An 18516-nucleotide genomic window follows, 5' to 3' on the forward strand; every position below is an offset into this window, starting at 1 on the left:
TTCTTTCTTTCTTTTTCATTATTAAGTAGTTACACAAAGAGGTTTTAGGTTATGAATCTTTATGAATGTCACCACTTACCTCGCTTTTCCCCATTTTTCACCCCCATCCCTACCCTCAAGTTACGAAGTTCAATTTTTTTACATTATGTACGTTGAATATAATGACTGTATTTGTTCACTCTTCCTCCTTCAGTCACTTTCAACAAAAGTGATTCTAATACTCTAGAAATCAGGTGTCATTGAAGAGGAATCAAAGCTAACTGAAAAGTTTAAAGAAATGTACACAAGGCTGTCATCTAAGCATGTTTAAGGGCAGAGTGGGGATGAGCGGAAACAGTGGTTTAAACAAGTTCAAGAAGGGGCAGGCCAGGCTGGGAAGGTGGCTCAGTGGTAGAGTCCTTGCCTCGTATGCATGAGGCCCTGGGCTCGATTCCTCAACACCAAAAAAGCAGAAAAAGCTGGAAGTGGTGCTGTGGTTCAAATGGTAGAGTGCTAGCCTTGAGCTGAAGAGCTGAGGGACAGTGCTCAGGCCGAGTTCTAGCTCCATGACAGACAAAAAAAGCGGGCGGGGGGGGGAAGAAGGGGGTTCACAGGCCTGTAATCCTGGCTATGTGACAGATATAGGTAGAGGATTATAATAGCAGTCTAAAACTGACAAAAAATGAGACCCTATCTAAAAAAGGGTTGGAGGCAGGACTCAAGTGGTAGAGAGCCTATCTTGTCCTGAGTTCAGACCCTAGTACTGCCATAAATAAACAAATGCATACATTCATATATAGATACATAAAAATAAATATACAAACACATAAATTTCTGAGAACATGGATAATAAGATCTAGCTTTCTGTTATATCTATATCTATTTATATATCTGTCTAGAATCAATATGGTATGATCCTTAAGAAACAGATAGACATATGGCTACAGAGACACTGATCACAGAAATATGTAGACATTTTGCTTTTACCACATGATGTGTGTGTGTGATGTTTACATATTACATGGTTATTTTTTAAATCTTGTTTTTCTATGTGTGCTGGTACTAAGGCTTGAACTCAGGTCTTGGGCACTGTTCCTAAGCTGCTGCAAACAGAATGCTAGCTCATTTAAGAAAGAGGTTAATAATGGCATGCCTCTGCAGTGCCTACAAGCACCAGTCCATATGAATCTAGCTTAGCTTCTTCCTAAGGAATGAATCTTCACCCATGAACATGGTGAAAATGGTTTGCATTTGGTACTCCATGGCTGCCCTATTGTTCTGTTGTCTATTTCTCCTCTCCCTCTCCCTCTCTCTGTCTCTCTCTCTCTTTTTGTCAGTCATGGGGCTTGAACTCTGGGCCTGGATGCTGTCTCTCAGCTCTTCAGCTCAAGTCAAGTGCTCTACCACTTGAGCCACTGTGCCACTTCCGGTTTTCTGAATGGTTTTCTGGAGATAAGAGTCTCATGGATTTTCCTGACTGGTCTGGCTTTGAACTGCACTCCTCAGATCTCAGCCTCCTGAGTAGCTAGGATTACAGGCGTGAGCCACCAGCACCAGGCTTCGTGTCTCTCATTCATTTCACATTCCTTCCACTCTTCCCTTCCTCATTATATTTTTACTTATTCTTACTGACCACACATTTTGGTACAACTCTCCCATACAATGACTAAGATATGGTTTCTAAATGTATATTATCCATGTCTGGCCAGATTCATTGAGGAATTCTAGAGAAAATGCATATGCAACTATTTATGGCAACTATCACATGGTTTAAAACAAACTGGCCCATGAATATCAAGTCAGATGTGTGTGCTGATAATCCTGGACATGTCTAAGTGACCAAAAACATAGCTGGTCTCCATGTGGGTAATTCCCTCTTCAGAGAATGCTAAGACAGACTCTCTTCTCTCCCAGCCCCAAATAATAAGATAATCTGATAAATTTCTCCCTAAACCTATATTCAATAGGATTATAATAATACTGAATGTACACATTTTCCTATTAATAAGAGTCATGGAGTGATCCAATAGTTTCACACAAATGAATGCAACCAGTAGTGGACATTGGAATTTCTTGAGTTGGTAGTTGAAACTTTTCAATTCTTCTTAGGCCAAACTCCTCTGTAGCCTCTATAAGGATCTGACTTTGATTGCAAAGCCATAGCATCAACTTCCACATGTTTCTAATCTCCGTTGATTAGTATGATACTAATATAACAAGAGACATTAAAGATTGGGCCAGTCTAGAGCAGATCCTCCAAGAAAGATGAGGGAAAAACAAATGATTGGAAAATTAATTTGCCATAACATTCAATGTACATATGTGAAAATGGAACTAGGAAAATGGAGGGAATGGGTGGAGTTGGGAGAGATAGGGGAGAATGAGGGAAAGGGTGACAATGATCAAGAAGCATTGCTCTCAGAAATTGACATGTTGAATTGAAACCCCTTTGTACTACTACTTACAGATAGATATGAGAATAAATTAAAAATATATATAAACACAGTGAGGAAAAAAATAAAAGAAATCAGAACTGATTTTTACATCAAACGATGGCTTCTGCCTCTCAGGAACAATTGACCCTGCTTAGTTCTCCAGTGAGAGCTTAAGAAAAACATGGCTTTCTCTAGGGCTGGATGAAGACTTTGAAATCTGCTGCAAAGGTACCTCTCCATGCCACTTTTTTTTTTTTTTTTGGTTGGTCATGGGGCTTGAACTCTGGGCCTGGGCGCTGCCCCTCAGCTCTTCAGTTCAAGATGAGCGCTCTACCACTTGAGCCACAACCAGTTTTCTGGTGGTTTATTGGAGATAAGAGTCTGATGGACATTCCTGCCCGGGCTAGCTTTGAATCATGCTCCTCAGATCTCAGCCTCGAGTAGCTAGGATTACAGGTGTGAGCCACTGGCACCCAGCCCCATACCACTTCATGGTCCTCATTAATTTTAAACTTCATACTCCAGTCATACACCATTTCCTGCATTCCTCAGGGTCAAGTTTGCCTGCCTGTCACCTGCAGACCTGTAGATATGTCCTTTCTTTTCTCTTCATCAGAAAGCCTTTCAGCCTCCTGCTGAAACAGAAATGGCAATGAGCCCAATTGCATAAGCTTAGCATATGAGTTGGAGGTTGAGCTGGAAAAACACTTTGAACAATGCATGACATCTAGTTAGCACCCTGTAATGCTAGTATTCAGAAGATCTTGAATCCTTGAGATGGCTATCAGTGAGAGTTTCACTGAGGATACTTGGAACCAGAGTTAGAAATGAATATATGGAATGAATATATGTATATATGTATACATGTACATTTGCATATGTGTGTATCCTGATTCTGATCCTATGTCTTGGAGCTTTTCAACACAGTGTCTAAGGAAGAACTCCTTCTCATGGTGTTGTTTCCCACCCAATTAACAGTGTTTATAAATTTGAAGCACTGCTGATGAAAGTAGGGATTTGCTGACTAGTCTCTCATTTCTTCTCCTCCTCCTCCTTCCCTTTTCTTTTCCCCTCCTCCCCCCCCCCACCTCTCTATGGTGTTTCTCCCTATACTCTTCTCTGTGCGTGCCCCTCCTTATGTCTTTTTCTGTATGTCTCCTTCCTTCTCTCTGTGTATATCTCTCTCTATGTGTATCTCTCTTCCTTTGTGTTTCTGTCACTCTGTGTCTCTCTGTATGTGTGCTGGTACTAAGGCTTGAACTCAGGTCTTGGGCACTGTTCCTAAGCTGCTGCAAACAGAATGCTAGCTCATTTAAGAAAGAGTTCAATAATGTCATGCCTCTGCTGTGCCTACAAGCACCAGTCCATATGATCCAGCTTAGCTTCTTCCTAAGGAATGAATCTTCACCCATGAACATATTCACTCTCTTTCCCTCTCTCTATCCTCTATCCTTTTTCTTTCTTTCAACCCCCTCTATACCCACCATTATTCTCCACTCCTCCACTCATGACTCCCTTACTTCTCTTCCCTTCTCTCCCCAAATGCCTCTAGAATGATTACAGTGGGTTTCTGCCCAAACTTTTAAAGGCCGCAAAGACCCTGAGATATACAAAAGTTATAAATCATTCTCAACTACCCACTGCTGGGAGCCCAAATGAACAGGCTAGTAAAATGTCAGGAGGGAAAAAAAAGGAAAGTGAATGCAAATGCAGCTCTTAACATGATTTTGTTCACCAGAACTTAGATTGAGTTTCTTTCCTGGGACTTTGGCTAAGGCTCTTTAGGAGACTGCCTTTGGTGCTATGGGTTTCCTGGCACCTGCCACAAGGTACACTGGGGCTCCTGACTTGTACTGTGGGCTTCTACCACCCAGGAATAGCCTTTGAAGTGGTGATCTCGATGTGCCATGGGCGAATGAAGTAATTCTTACGTTCTGTGGTGGTTGACCAAAATGACTTCAGAGATGTCTTTAAAATGTGTTATCTAGTGACTAGTAACTTTTTGCAGGGGGAGGAGGTGTCTGTCCTTGGGCCTGAACTCAGGGCCTTGTACTCTCACTTAGCTTTTCCTGCTCATGGCTGGTGTGCTACCCTTTGAACCACACCTCTGCTCTACTTCTGACTGGTTAACTGGAGATAAAGTCTCCTGGATTTGTCTGCTCAGGCTGGCTTTGAAAGGTGATCCTCAGATTTCAGCCTCCTGAGTATCCAGGATTATAGCCATGAGCCACTGGCACCTGACATTACAAACTCTTGTTGGAGGGACCGGAGTTCTGCTGTGTTCTAAGCTGTCACCCATTCCTCACCTCCCTGGTCTCGGAATTCCTTTTTGACAATCATTGTCTTCTCAGTCATCTAGAAACCAACATGCCTCCTCTGGATTCCGGTTGAACTCTGGACACCTCCTAACATAGACCCGCCTGGAGTGAGCAAGAAGATGGATGGGAGGCTTTGCCTACCTAGGCCAAATGACAGTTTGTAGGCTTAGATGAGGCTGTGGCTGTGCAGAGGATAGAAGTTACAATGACAAAGGGTCATGTCTTTCTTTGTCTCGCCTCTCATCAGAGGACTTCTCTGTGGCTCTTGAGATGTATCCCCCCTCCTCCTTCCTTCAGAGTAGAATTAAATGTATTTTCCTCCCCCCAACCCTCTGCCCCTGTCTTACAGGTCAAACAAGTGACTTCTGCTAGGGCAGAAAGAGAAAAGGGGGCCATTGTCTGCTTCTACCTCTGGGTCCCCTTCATTTCACTGAGCACAAGCTTTCCCTCTTCATGTCACTGAGGGGTTATTTATCGATCCCGCTGACAGCGGCAGTAAATAGAGCCGGAGCTGTTTTACATGGCTGATGAGAAGGCAAGCCCCATAACTCATCAGACCCAATCAGTCTTCTTCCTCTTTTTCTCTCTCCTGTATCTCATTACTGAAGCAGGAATTAATACACATGGACGGGAGAGAAATGAGTTTAGCTGCTTTCAGGTCTTTTGTGGGGAGACAAGCCATCCTTGGTAGTTCCTTAAGAAATATTGACAAGTGGGTCAGCTGGCTGCCAGCTGGCATGCCCTCACCAAGGCCCATTAGCTGTGCCCTGATGATGAAGGACCAGGGGGTCATCCCACACTCAGGCATGAGGTGAGATTCAGAGACTAATGGTGGGAAAGAAAATCTCGTCAATCTTAGAGTTCTCAGAACTCTAAGATAAGCACCATACATTTTGGGGGGATGCCTATTGTACTAAAGATTTAAAAGGTAAATGTGTATTAAAATAAACATGGACAAGCCAGGTGCTGGTGGTGGCTCACACCTATAATCCTAGCTACTCAAGAGGCTGAGAGCTGAGGATCCTGGTTCAAAGCCACCCCAGGCAGGAAAGTCCATGAGACTCTTATCTCCAATTAAACACCAGCAAAACAGCAGTGGAGCTGGGGCTCAAAGTGGAAGAGTGTTAGCTTTGAGTAAAAAAAGCCCAGCGAGAGCGCCCAGACCCTGAGTTCAAGTCCCACAACCAACACAAAAAATAAAATAAATAAACATGGACATACCTTAAACTTGAATGGAAATGGTGTCAATTTGAATGGGAAACATTAGAGAAATTTCACTCACCCATGTGATGGAGCCTCTTTGGCTATGCATCACAGCCTTGGTAGCAGACAAATTGCTTTACTCCTGATTTGGGAGTAGACTGGCCAACCTACTCATAGCTTAAAAGTACTATTGTTAAGCTAAGGTCTGCTCCCAGGTGGATCTAATGTCAGAGTTCCCAGTTCTCATGGTGCACAGATTAGGCATCACATGGATGCATGTACGAGACACGTACACATTCATGCAAACTCATGTTTCCACCAACATTTATATGTCTGTGAGTCTTGCAAATCCCAGCCCCATACCACAGGGTATATTTTAGCTTTTTTCCCCTCTGCATTTGTGTCTAGTCCTCAACATTCTTATTTCTTGGCTTTTCTTGGAAAGCATGTCCACTCTGGAGTTCAACCCCAAACAATGGAGAGGAAGGGGTGTACACCTGTCTCCTAGAAAGATGCAAGATGAATACCTTGACTTTCCTTTCCAGCCCCAACCCTTTGTTGGCTGGCCTTCAAAGCTTACCACTCCCATTCCCCAGAGTCCATTTCTCCTCTATTGAATGGAAAGGTGGGACCTGCTTGCCTGGGTCCTTGTGAACTTGACCTGAAACAAAATGGGGGAACCTGGCTTGTCATTATTCTAATACATGGGATTTTCTGCACCATGAAATCATGGAGCTGGCTCTGGTTTCTTTTTTCTTTTTTGTAGGTTGTGGGGCTGGAACTCTGGGCTTGGGCACTCTCCCTGAGCTCTTCAGCTCAAAGCTAGCTCTACCACTTGAGCCACAGAGCCACCTCTGGTTTTCTGAGTGGTTTATTGGAGATAAGAGTCTCATAAACTTTTCCTGCCTGGGCTGGCTTTGAACTGTGATCCTCAGATCTCAGCCTCATGAGTAGCTAGGATTATAGGCGTGAGCCACAGGCTCTTGGTTGGCTCTGGTTTCTGATGGCAGATATGCCACCACCAATCATGTGAAAAGACTGTATATTGTTAATGGTTCAAACACATGAAGTCCTGAGCACCTATTGCCTGAATTAGGGCTGGGAAATATAAAATATAAATGTAAATGTAATGTAAGGATGGGGCTGGGAATGTAGTAAAGTGCTTGCTTTGCATACATGAGGCCCTGAGTTCAATTCCTCAGCACCACATAAGCAGAAAAAGCCGGAAGTGGCTCTGTGGCTCAAGTGATATAGCACTAGCCTTGAGCTGAAGAGCTGAGGGACAGTGCTCAGGCCCAGAGTTCAGGCCCCACGACTGACAAAAAAAAAAGTATATATATAGTAAGAAGTTGACTCTCACATAAGCAACACAGTGTTTAATAGAGAAGTTCACAAAATGTTCTCAGTGCACAAAATGAATGTGATAGCAAGACTATCCTGTGAGCTGTGTGTTCAGGCTCTATAATTCAATAAGGACACATGACACTCATGGTGGTTTATGCCTGCAATTCCAGCTACTCAAGGAGGCAAAGATCAGGAGGGTAGAGATTCAAAGACAGTCCAGGCAAAAACATAGGGAGACTCTATTCTAACAAATGATCCAGGTATGGTTGTGCATGCCAGTCTTCCAGCTACACACAATGATTGTCATCTGGGTCACCCACAGGTAAAAAAAACATGAAACCCTATCTGAAAAATAATAAAGTAAAACCAAACAAAGGCACAGTCATGAAAATGGTGGTCTAGTGCATACCAGATTCTGGTTTAGGCTAGCCTGGAACTACCTGCTCAAAACCTTATAACAAATGTACATGATTTATCTTCATTTTATAATTGAAGAATTTGAAAAATGAAGAGCTTGCCTTCTTATTTGAATTGAAGAATTGAAACAGCATGGTGAAGAAAGTAGCTCATGGTTCTATAATGTTTGGACCCAGAGCTGTTTAACCTCATAGCCAAATTTCTGGTTTTCCCAGAGATCTGTGGCCATGACAGGTCTGGGTAGGCCATGACAATAGCCTAGTTTTCTCCAGCGCCCATCGGCAGGCTCTTCAGGAATCCTAGCTCATTCACAGTGCCTCCATTTTCTTCATTTCTAGAACAAAGCACATGACTTAGGTCATCTTATTTCAGGGATTCTAGATACACCCATGGAAAGGGAAACAAGGAAAGGAAAACAAGATAGGATTCAAGCTCAAGTCCACAAAAGTTTCTAGTAGGTTTTGAAGTCTATTCTAAATGCAATAAAGAACAATACCATAGAGCCCTAAACTAGGGCCCTTAGAGGGGTCTCTTTTCAGACAATGATGACTTTTATTTTGAAAACTATAAAGTCAAATGAAATACCCCACAACTACCCAGGGTTTCAAAATAAATATTGAGCATATATATATATATATATATATATATATATGTGATCTACATTAATATGTTCATATGTACTATATACTCATATAGAATATTTGCAGGCATACACAAATAGCCCACTTTATCAATATGACTATTTCTGTTTGAATTTCAAGGTGACTCTTCCTCTCTTATGTTCAGAGCTTGAAAATTTTCACCTCTTCTTTCCTCTCCCTGTTCAAGTTTCTCAGATACTTGCACAGTCCCTAACTTTGCTAAAAAAGCATTTCTAATTTCTCACATTGAAAAGTGGATTACAAGTGAAGTTTAATACAGAATGTTTTGTACCAAGAAAACGAATGCCCCGTTTTTCCCCCCCTAATGAATGCCAAAAATCATCATGGACTCAAGGCTTATGAATAATGTATATCATCCAATTAAGTGCAAATGCTGTTAGGTTCTCGCAACTAGTATGTGATGCCAGTTCTGGCCTTTGCATGGGCACCAAGGCTGGGGGTTAGGAGGAGGGCTTGAGAGGCGAGTATGTGCATATATGAGTTTGTGTGTGTGTGTGTGTGTGTGTGTGTGTGTGTGTGTGTGTGTGTGTGTGTGTGTGAGAGAGAGAGAGAGAGAGAGAGAGAGAGAGAGAGAGAGAGAGAGAGAGAGAGAAAAAGGCCTTCACATCCTATAGATGCTCATTATGTCCTGGAAGTTAAACTTCCTATGCTTGAGACCAGAGAGATGTGAGAATTTTTCAAACATAAATAGAACTCATTTTAAATTTCTAAGTCCCCAAACCTACTCCTTAATAGCTCAGGAGTTCTAGTTGGTCACCCTCTCCTCTGCTTGCCAACAAGTCATATCTAATTGGCCTGCAGTCTTTCCCAGCCCCCAAAGGCTGCATTGCTTCTGATGGAGGCTTCCATTCCAAGGGCTACAGCAGTGACTCTGTGGGTGACTCTCTTTTCTCCTTTTGCCTCTTGATTAAGGCACTCCTTTTCATTAGGAAGCCCTCACAGGCTCTGTGTGTGTGTGTGTGTGTGTGTGTGTGTGTGTGTGTGTGTGTGTGTGTGTGTGTGTGTGTGTGTGTGTGTGTGTGTGTGTGTGTGTGTGTGTGTGTGTGTGTGTGTGTGTGTGTGTGTGTGATCCTGGAGCTTGAACTCAGGGCCTCACATGCTCAGTAGCTTTTTCACCTCAAGGTTGGAATTTGTGTCACATCTCCACTTCTGGCTTTTTTTTTGCTGGTTAATTGGAAATTAAAATCTCATGGATTTGCCCTACCTGAGCTGCCTTTGAGCCTCTTCTTTAGATTTCAGTATCCTGAGGAGCTAGAATGGTAGATGTGATTCACTTGCACCTGGCTTAAATGTCTTTTGAGGCTGCTCAATTGTGTGCATTCTTGATCTTCCACTACCAAAACCACAGGGTTAGGAAGACCCTCATACCAAGATACAGTTGCTATCCAACCAGGAAAGAGGGTCATTGCATATATCTGAGTCAGTTTCCTCATCAGAATTAAAGGATGGTAAATAATTGGTGAACCCAGGATGGATGCATAACTAAAAGTGGTAGTTTCTATACATAGGAAACCCCACACACATGCTGGTGATTAATGTTTTTGCTCTGAGTATAGGGACATCTTCACTTACAGCTTCATAAGTGGACATGACAAATCCCCAGGGCTTGGACTGGCCTGATCCTGATTAACATTGTTCATAAAAATATTCATCCATCAGGGTTTCCATTTGTAGCAGTTAGTTGTGCCAAATAACAGAGCCAGCTAGCGGTTTCTTAAAATTATGCCATCTAATAATGAATGCTGGAGACGGAATGTATATATATATTTTTTTCAGGCTGGAATCTCTTCTTATAACTCAGGGCTGATGAGTGCTGCCCCACAATTTCTCGATGGATCCAATTTAACACCAGACGAAGCAGTGACTCAGACTAACTTAAATATCTCAAGACGAGTTTCACCTTTTCCTTGGAGGCCGTATCAGTTCAATTGCATAAGTGCAAATTTATTGAAAGTGGTTTGGTGCTTAGCTTTTCTCTATTGGCAGTAATGGAGTTTAAATTTATAGCAGGCTGATGAATTTCAGATAAGAGAACCATTACCTTACAACAACATTAAGGAAAAATATATAACTCCGATTGCTGAACCTCGAATACATATTGTTTGAATGAGGGTAGATGGATGAGGTAGGCTGACATTTGCAAATGCAATTCCGTTCTATCCTAGCCCAAGAATTTGAAAGCATGGAAGATTCCAGAAAGGGCTAGGGATAGCGATGCATTACAAATGCTTTATAATCAAGTAGCAGGAGTCAGATATGATCTACAGGAGGGGACTCTTCTTTTTCCTCAGTACTGTAATTGGAGGTGTCTTTGGCAATGTACCAAGGCTGTTCTGGGGTGTAGGTCATTCACTTGGTACGAGTAATGTGCCTCTCTCATAGGTTATTTTCCTTTTACTACAAGGGCTTTGTCTTCCAACAGGGTGGGACTCCAGCAACACAGAGATTAAAATGAAGAATGCACAGTGTGAGTATGCCAGGCCTGAGGGCCCCTGAGCTTCTCCATTATCTTGAGGCTAGATAGAAAAATCACAAAGAAGAAATAGTGACACAGGGTTATGAAAGTCCTGTGAGCTTTTTCAAGTGGTTACACTCAACAAATGAGCTCTCTCAGTTAAACAATAGACTATTATTTCACTGGACACACGTAGTCACAGAACTAATAAGACAAGGCTTCCATAATGGAATGCAAGTGTCTGGCTTTATTTTCCTCCTTTCATTCTTTCTTTCATGCATTATGGAAATAATTTCATTTGGAAGTAAAGCCTACAATGTGAGGTCCCTCATGGGTTAGGGTGTTTAGTGTCCTTTCTGCTTTCCCATATCTACTCCATCACCCAATAAGCCAAAACTAAGTAAATATGTGTTTTTTTAATCTTAGTATGTGTGGTGACTGGTACGTTAATTAGCTTGATAATCGTGCCAACATGTATACATGTATCAAAGTATATCCCCAAAATATATGCAATTATTGTTTGTCAATTAACTTTTTTCTTTCTAAAGAATAATAATTGAAAAAAGTTTTGTTTTTTGTTGTTGTTGTTTTTTTTTTTGTCCGGTTGTGGGGCCTGAACTCTGGGCCTGGGCATTGTCCCTCAGCTCTTCAGCTCAAGGCTAGCGCTCTACCACTTGAGCCACGGTGCCACTTTCGGTTTTTTTCTTTTTGCTTATGTGGTGCTGAGGAATCGAACCCAGGGCCTCAGGCATGCAAGGCAAGCGCTCTACCACTGAGCCACCTTCCCAGCCCTGAAAAAAGTTTTGAGCAACGTGCTTTCTTCTACATCTTATTCTTTTTATAAACTGTGTATATGTGGGTGGCAGGTATAGAAATGGGGAACTCTCAGAGCTGCTGTGAGCTAAAGCTGAAATCTCTTCTTGTAACTCAGGGCTGATGAGTGCTCCCCTATACTTTTTTTTTCCTCAGCATAACTCCTGTCCTATATCTTTTGTGTGTACTACTCCTGGGACTTGAACTCAGGACCTTATACTCTTACTTAGCTATTTTGCTCATAGTTGGCTCTCTACCACTTGAGCCAAAGCTTTGCTTCTGCTTTGTTTTTGCTATTGTTATTAATTGAGGGTAAGAGTTTCACAGACTTTTCTGCCCAGGCTGATTTGAACTTGATTCTCAGATCTCGGTCACTACAGTAGCTAGGATTACAGGTGAGCCACCAGCGCCCAAAAGAAGGGTCCTTGTTGCTGACCAAAGGAAGCTCCACCCAAATTTCCCAGAAAAGTGCTGTTGAGAGGGTTTCTCCGTAGTTCCTCTCCGGCTAGGCCACACCTTCTCTGCAATGTGGACTCTACAAGAGAATCTTGAAAAACAGGGGTCAGGGTGGAGGGAGAGAAGAAAACTTTATGGTCTGTACATCTTCCTGACCTTCCTGAAAAGGGACTGGCTATGGGGAATAACACTGTTAAAATGCCTCTGTCATTTTTCCAACCCGGAACCTGGGACTACAGGCAGGCAATGAATTGAAGGACAGGATGTAGCCTACATTGAGTGTGTGTGGCTCATTCTCGGCTCTAGAAAATCAGAGGAGGCCCAGAACTTACAATGAAATTAGCTTTTAAGAAAGAAACCTCAGTTTGCTTTAAAATAACCACAGAGGAATTTGCATTGAATGAGACATTCAGTTTGTGGTTATACCCCCAGCAATTTTGAAAGAAAAGGGGCTGGATACAGTTGGTTAGTCATTTATTTGGAAAAAGAACTGACTACTAATTGAACTCAGAAAAATCGGAGTGAAATTAAATAAGCAAATGACTTGATGCTTTGCCAACTGTTTACTCAGTTAACTAATAGCTTTTGGTGAGGTCCAGACTTGGAAGGGCTGATACTGTCATTCTGGAATGAAGTAATCATCTTCGAGTTCTTGTTATTTAGCTGAGTAGAAGAGACCCAGACAACTTGGCCTTTAATGGAAAATAGAATTTCAAAAGCAAATTGCCGAACAGTGGCCAATGTGGCTCCAAGGACATCAATTACGTTGTAATGTGGAGTCTTTGAGGCTCTACCAGTGAACTTGTTTGGTTTTCTTTTAATGTAAAGATATGGGGCATACAATTGTATAATACAAATAGCACACTAGCACCATTTTTTTGTGTGCCAGTACTGGGGCTGGAACTCAGGGCCTGGACACTGTCCTTATATTGCTTATTTTGCTTTTCCATTTGAGCCACAGATCTACGTTCAGCAATTTAGTGCTGAATTAAAGATGAGAGCCTTACAGACTTTCTTTCCTAGGTTGGCTTTGAACCTGTGATCCTCCAATCATAGCTTCCTGAGTAGCAAGGATTACAGGCATGAGCTACTGGTGCGCAGCAACATATATTTTGCTGAACTGGCATCATTTCCAAGGTAAGAGAAGACCAAGATTATTAAGTTCAATTATTAATTCAATTACCTTATTTTGCAGAGAAAAAAATGGAGGCCTGCAGTAGAGACTATAATGTTATCCCCATGGTGGGCATTCTAGCCCATCTCTTTTTTGTGCATTTTAGCTTACAGACATTGGCATCATGGGGGTTCCAAATTAGGAAGAACAAATTACATTTTCTGGTTCCACTTTAATTTTTTCCCAAAACTCATAAAATATCATTAGAGTCCTTCTTAATTTTTTTTTCTGAAAAGCAGGAAATCGTAAGATTGATAAATAGTTTAATGCGAACCTGATGGCTTGATTAATTAATCACCAAGCTGAGGAACCACTACAATTCATATGTCAATTCAGACTATTTTCGGGAAATGATTTGAATCAATTGCTAATGAAATTGAGAAATTTAGGAGCTGCTTTCTGACTTCCAAATGACAAGGCTCATATTTAACTCAAGAGATGTGACAGTTAATGACAACATAAAAGTGCCATGAATTATTTTCCAGATCATGGGAAAATTACAGCATCTCTCCCATTGAAACATCTCTCCAGTCATCAGCATGAAAATAAACAGCCTTCTTCACATGGTAAGAAATCTATGATGCTGTTTTAAACCCCAGTTCTTTTTGAAATAAACAAAGACCATAATCTTTGGGAATCATTGCAATATTTCATAGCTTCCTCTTTAAAACAGAGTGATAGAGGAACTTATTGTAACTAAAGTTATAACTGAAAAATATTTGTGGGAAATTTATTGTGGGTAGTTGTTCTTCTGTCTAATTACTTTAAAACCTTAAAAGAGGTAGAGTTTAATTTTTCTTCTTTTCTTTAATTTAGACGCTGAGTTTTCCAGTCCTTTTTGTTGTTGTAGTTGTTGTTACTGTTTCAGAGGGATTTCTTGGTATTTTTTTCCATAACTTTTCATTTCAAGCCAGACTTAAGTTAATTTAAAGTTACACCTAGATATAACAAGACAGTTATTGTGTGTTAATGAAATATCAATGGAAAGTGAGCCGATCAATATTTAATCTAATTAAGGTGTACACAAGGCAATATTACTATGTAATTAACTCAAAACAGCGAAAGCGATACATGCATGTTTAAATTTTTATTAATATTATTTGTTAAGAATTTTTAGATCATGCTGTTTTATGGGCTTGCTTGAGAGATATAAAATTAAAATGTTTGTCAAGATGCTACTGGAACAGCCATTAAATGTGGATCTGAATCATCTTAACAGTCCTTCCGGCTTCTGTGAAGTTGCAAGAGTCTCAATAAGGATGAAAGATGCTTTTGTTGCAGACAAGAGTGCACGTGTGAAACCTCCCTAGAACAAAATCTCTTGAATTTGTTTCATGCTACTTTGCAAAGACATTACCTAACAGGACCGATACTTGCAGGAAAATTTGAATAATCTTCAGTTCTTTTAAGAATAGCTTTTAAGAACTACCTGTGCTTTATGGTTTTCTCTAACATGCTTACAATGGGATTGTAATTCCTCAACTTCACAAATTCTGGTGTAATTACAACTTGAAGGGTTAAACTTGAGTAAGACAATTCTTACCTTACCCAAGGACCATCTTTGATTGGTAAGGTTCTAAGAGCTCCAACTATGCTATGTTCCAATATAGGAAAACATTTACATGTGGGTTTAAGTTTGCATAGTACATTAGCATGGATGATGCTATGGAACATACATTTGTTTCAAGTAAGAGACCTTGAAGAATGACCTCAATGTTACAAAGTCAAAGTTCTTTGATTCAGCTGTTGCTCTGAAAGTTTGTTTCTCTGGCTCATTCAGGAGATGGATGCCCTATTTAAGCCACATTTACCCACAGTTTGTGACTACCTTAATCATTCACACTTTTGGAGACTTCCTTCCCTTATTCATGTCTTACCAATATTCCCGGGGGTCACCTCCCAAATAGACTACACTCACATCTTTGCCTTAGAACTTTGCTTCAAGTAGATTTTTATCCATCCTCGTCAATTCAAGAAGATAATGGATCAGTAGCTTGACAGTGCAAAAGAAAATACGTTGATCCTATAATACTGCCCCCAGATATATTGTATTTAAAGGTGAGTTTGGATTGAGAGTTCTATAAATGATAAGCTATGTATAACATAATGCTTCATAAAAGGATAGACTACTTCAAAAACATAGAAATGATTCCAGAAAGAAGCATGAGTCAGTGTGAAGAACTAGTTTGCAAAGAAACAAGAACCACTATGGTTAGGTCTAAATAAGTATCTATTATAAAAAAGAAAAGACCTTTAAAAAAAAAAAGAAAAGACCTTTAGCAATAATAATGTGAATGAAAAACCCAGGAGGTTGCTACATGGGTATTGATAAAGGTTAGGGGCAAAGTAGAGAGCAATTCCAGTTTGCTAGAATTTTAACACTGTTCTGGAGAAAAATATAATTACTAATTAACTGGCCCCAGAGTTTGAAAGAAATCAAGACTATAAAGAATGGCAGAATTGCTCTACATAAGGATTTCTTAATGATATTTTTCCATAATAACTCTTGAAAATATTACATGTGCATGTATGCATATGTGTGTGTTTTGTGTGTGTACCATTTTCTGGACACAACTCTTTTCCTTTTCTCTATAAAGACCTTTTATGGTAAAGAGAAACATCAAGTCAATTCACTCTGCGATGTGTTATTGCAACATTACAGTTTCAAGAAAAGAAACATTTTACTAGGCCAGTACATATAATATGGAAAAAAATCAAAGCTGCAAGTTGTAGTTCAGTGAACCAAAGCATTTTATTTGTGATTATTTGCCAAATGAGTAGGATACAGAAGAGCTACACCCTCAGCTAAAGAGCCTATTCCAGGTAGGCTGTTTCTATGTGTTTCCATGGGCCTTTTGATTTAGCCTTTATTTCCTCAGATGGATGTTTTTCTCTTCTGCAATTTTATTCCATTTATGAGAGTTTGAGTACAGAAACAGCATAAAGTAAAAAATGTTAGCTGAGTGCATTATAATAAATGCAACTTTCCCAAGAGAAATATTTTTTCTACCAAACATCCCTCTGCAATCTCTTTATCTTTAGGCGAGTATAATAAACTTGCATTGCATATGGATTTATTGGTCTTTATTGCTTATATGTTATAGAAAGTTGTTTAATTGTTCAGTTAATACATCTTCCTGTTTGTGTCAAGTATGTAGGTCTCTGGATTGAAATAGAGCATATTAATTTTTCCTGTTCAAACTGACAGTTTAGTATTTTCAATTATAAATATGATATGTCAGGAGTTCAGAGGTCATCAGCTCTGGTTACAAAAAAAATAAAGCTGACTATACTGAAAATCAACAGCTGGTCTTGAACCCACCAGAGAACTACCACTGTGCAATCTGGATGTAAGAGGGATGCTTGCACCCAGAGAGATACACCAGGAAGAGATTGATTTCCCTGAAGTAGAGGCCAATGGAAGCCATTTGTAGAACCAATTTTTACTTCGTAAGTAATTTTGACAGATAAGAATAGAGCACACTATTCATAGTCCATGTAAGCAGGAAGAGGATACAGCAAAGATGTAAAGTGTTGGAGAAGAAAAATCACTGTCACAGAATTCTGTTTCTCAAAATCATCCTTCAAAAGTAATCGAGAGTTGGGCTCTGTTGGCTCACATCTGTAATCCTCATTACCCAAGAGGCTGATATCTGAGGATAGAGGCTTAAAGTCAGCCCAGGCAAGAAAGTTCAAGAGATTCTTAACTCCAATTAACCAACACAAAGCTAGACTGGAGAATTTGCTCAAGTGGTAAAGCCCCATCTGTGAGCAAGAAAGCTGAACAAGCAAGAGTGTGAGGCCCTAAATTCAAGACCCAGGTTTTCCCAGACACCAAGAACTGAGGAAATTTATGGTCAGTAGAATAGCTGTACAAAAACATTAAAGGTTTTTCAGGAGAATGAAAAATTATATACATCAAAAATATAGATCTTTAAAATTATTATTAGTTTTTGCATGTGTCAATCCTAGGGCTTAACCTGGGTACTGTCCTTGAGCTTTTATTCTTGATGATAGTGCCCTTGAGCCACAACTCCACTTATGGCTTTATGGCTTTTTAAGTGATCAATTGGAGAGAAGAATCTCAAGGACTTTCCTGCCCAGGCTGGCTTTGATCTTTGATTCATAGATCTCAGCCTCCTGAGTAGCTAGGATTACAGGCATGAGTCACGGGTGCCTGGCATATTTTATTATTCTTAGTTCATCTAAAGTAAAATGCTTTTTTTTTTTTTTTTTTTTTTTTGTCAGTCGTGGGGGCTGGGCCTGGGTGCTGTCTCTCAGCTCTTTAGCTCAAGACTAGTGCACTACCACTGGAGCCACAGAACCACTTCCCATTTTTTCTGCTTATGTGGTGCTGAGGAATTGAACCCAGAGCCTCATGCATCCAAGGTAAGCACTCTACCACTAAGCCACCTTCCCAGCCCTAAAAGTAAAAATTCTTTTTAAGTAATAGCAACAATGAATTGTGTAATTATAGTCTATGGATAGTATGATATATTACCCAAAGTTCATAAAGGATAGTGAGAGAAGTTTGAAATCCATTGTTTTAAGTCCTGATATTACATATAAATCAGTGTAGAGTTGTGTTAAAGGATAGATAATATTCCACTGATGCTTATATCAAGTTTTGTGTATTTTTCTGTTGCTGAAAACATATGTGTTTGTACTTCTTGGCAATTGTGAATAGTTATACTGTGAACATTGATGTTCAAACTTCTGTGCAAATTCTTACTTCGAATTCTTTCATCTTGGCATGTCCTTTTACAATGCTAAACATAGTCTCACCATACAATTCATCAATTATTCTCCTAGACATTTACCCAAATGATGTGATAATGTATGTCCACACAAAAACCATAACTACTAAAACTGGAAACAATCAAAACGTCTTTCAAAAAGCAAGTGGCTAAACAAATGAGGTAAATCTCTACAGTGAAATGTTACTTAGCAATAAAAGGGAATAGATTGCAAACAGCTACATGGATGAATCTTAAATGCATATTGCTAAATGAAAGACACAGATGGAAAGCACCATGTATTATCCTCATGCCTGTAATCCTATCTACTCAGGAAGCCAAGATCTGAGAACCTGAGATCCCAGTTCAAAGCCAGTCCAGGCAGGAAAGTCTGTGAGACTCTTACCCAATTTACCACCAGAAAACTGGAAATAGTGCTGTGCTCAAAGTGGTAGAGCACTAACATTGAGCAAGAAAGCTCAGGGCTGGGAAGGTGGCTCAGTGGTAGAGCACTTGCCTTGCAT

Source organism: Dipodomys merriami, unplaced genomic scaffold (genome assembly GCF_024711535.1).
Source record: "Dipodomys merriami isolate MVZ:Mamm:240054 unplaced genomic scaffold, mDipMer1.0.p SCAF_14, whole genome shotgun sequence".
NCBI lineage: Eukaryota > Metazoa > Chordata > Mammalia > Rodentia > Heteromyidae > Dipodomys > Dipodomys merriami.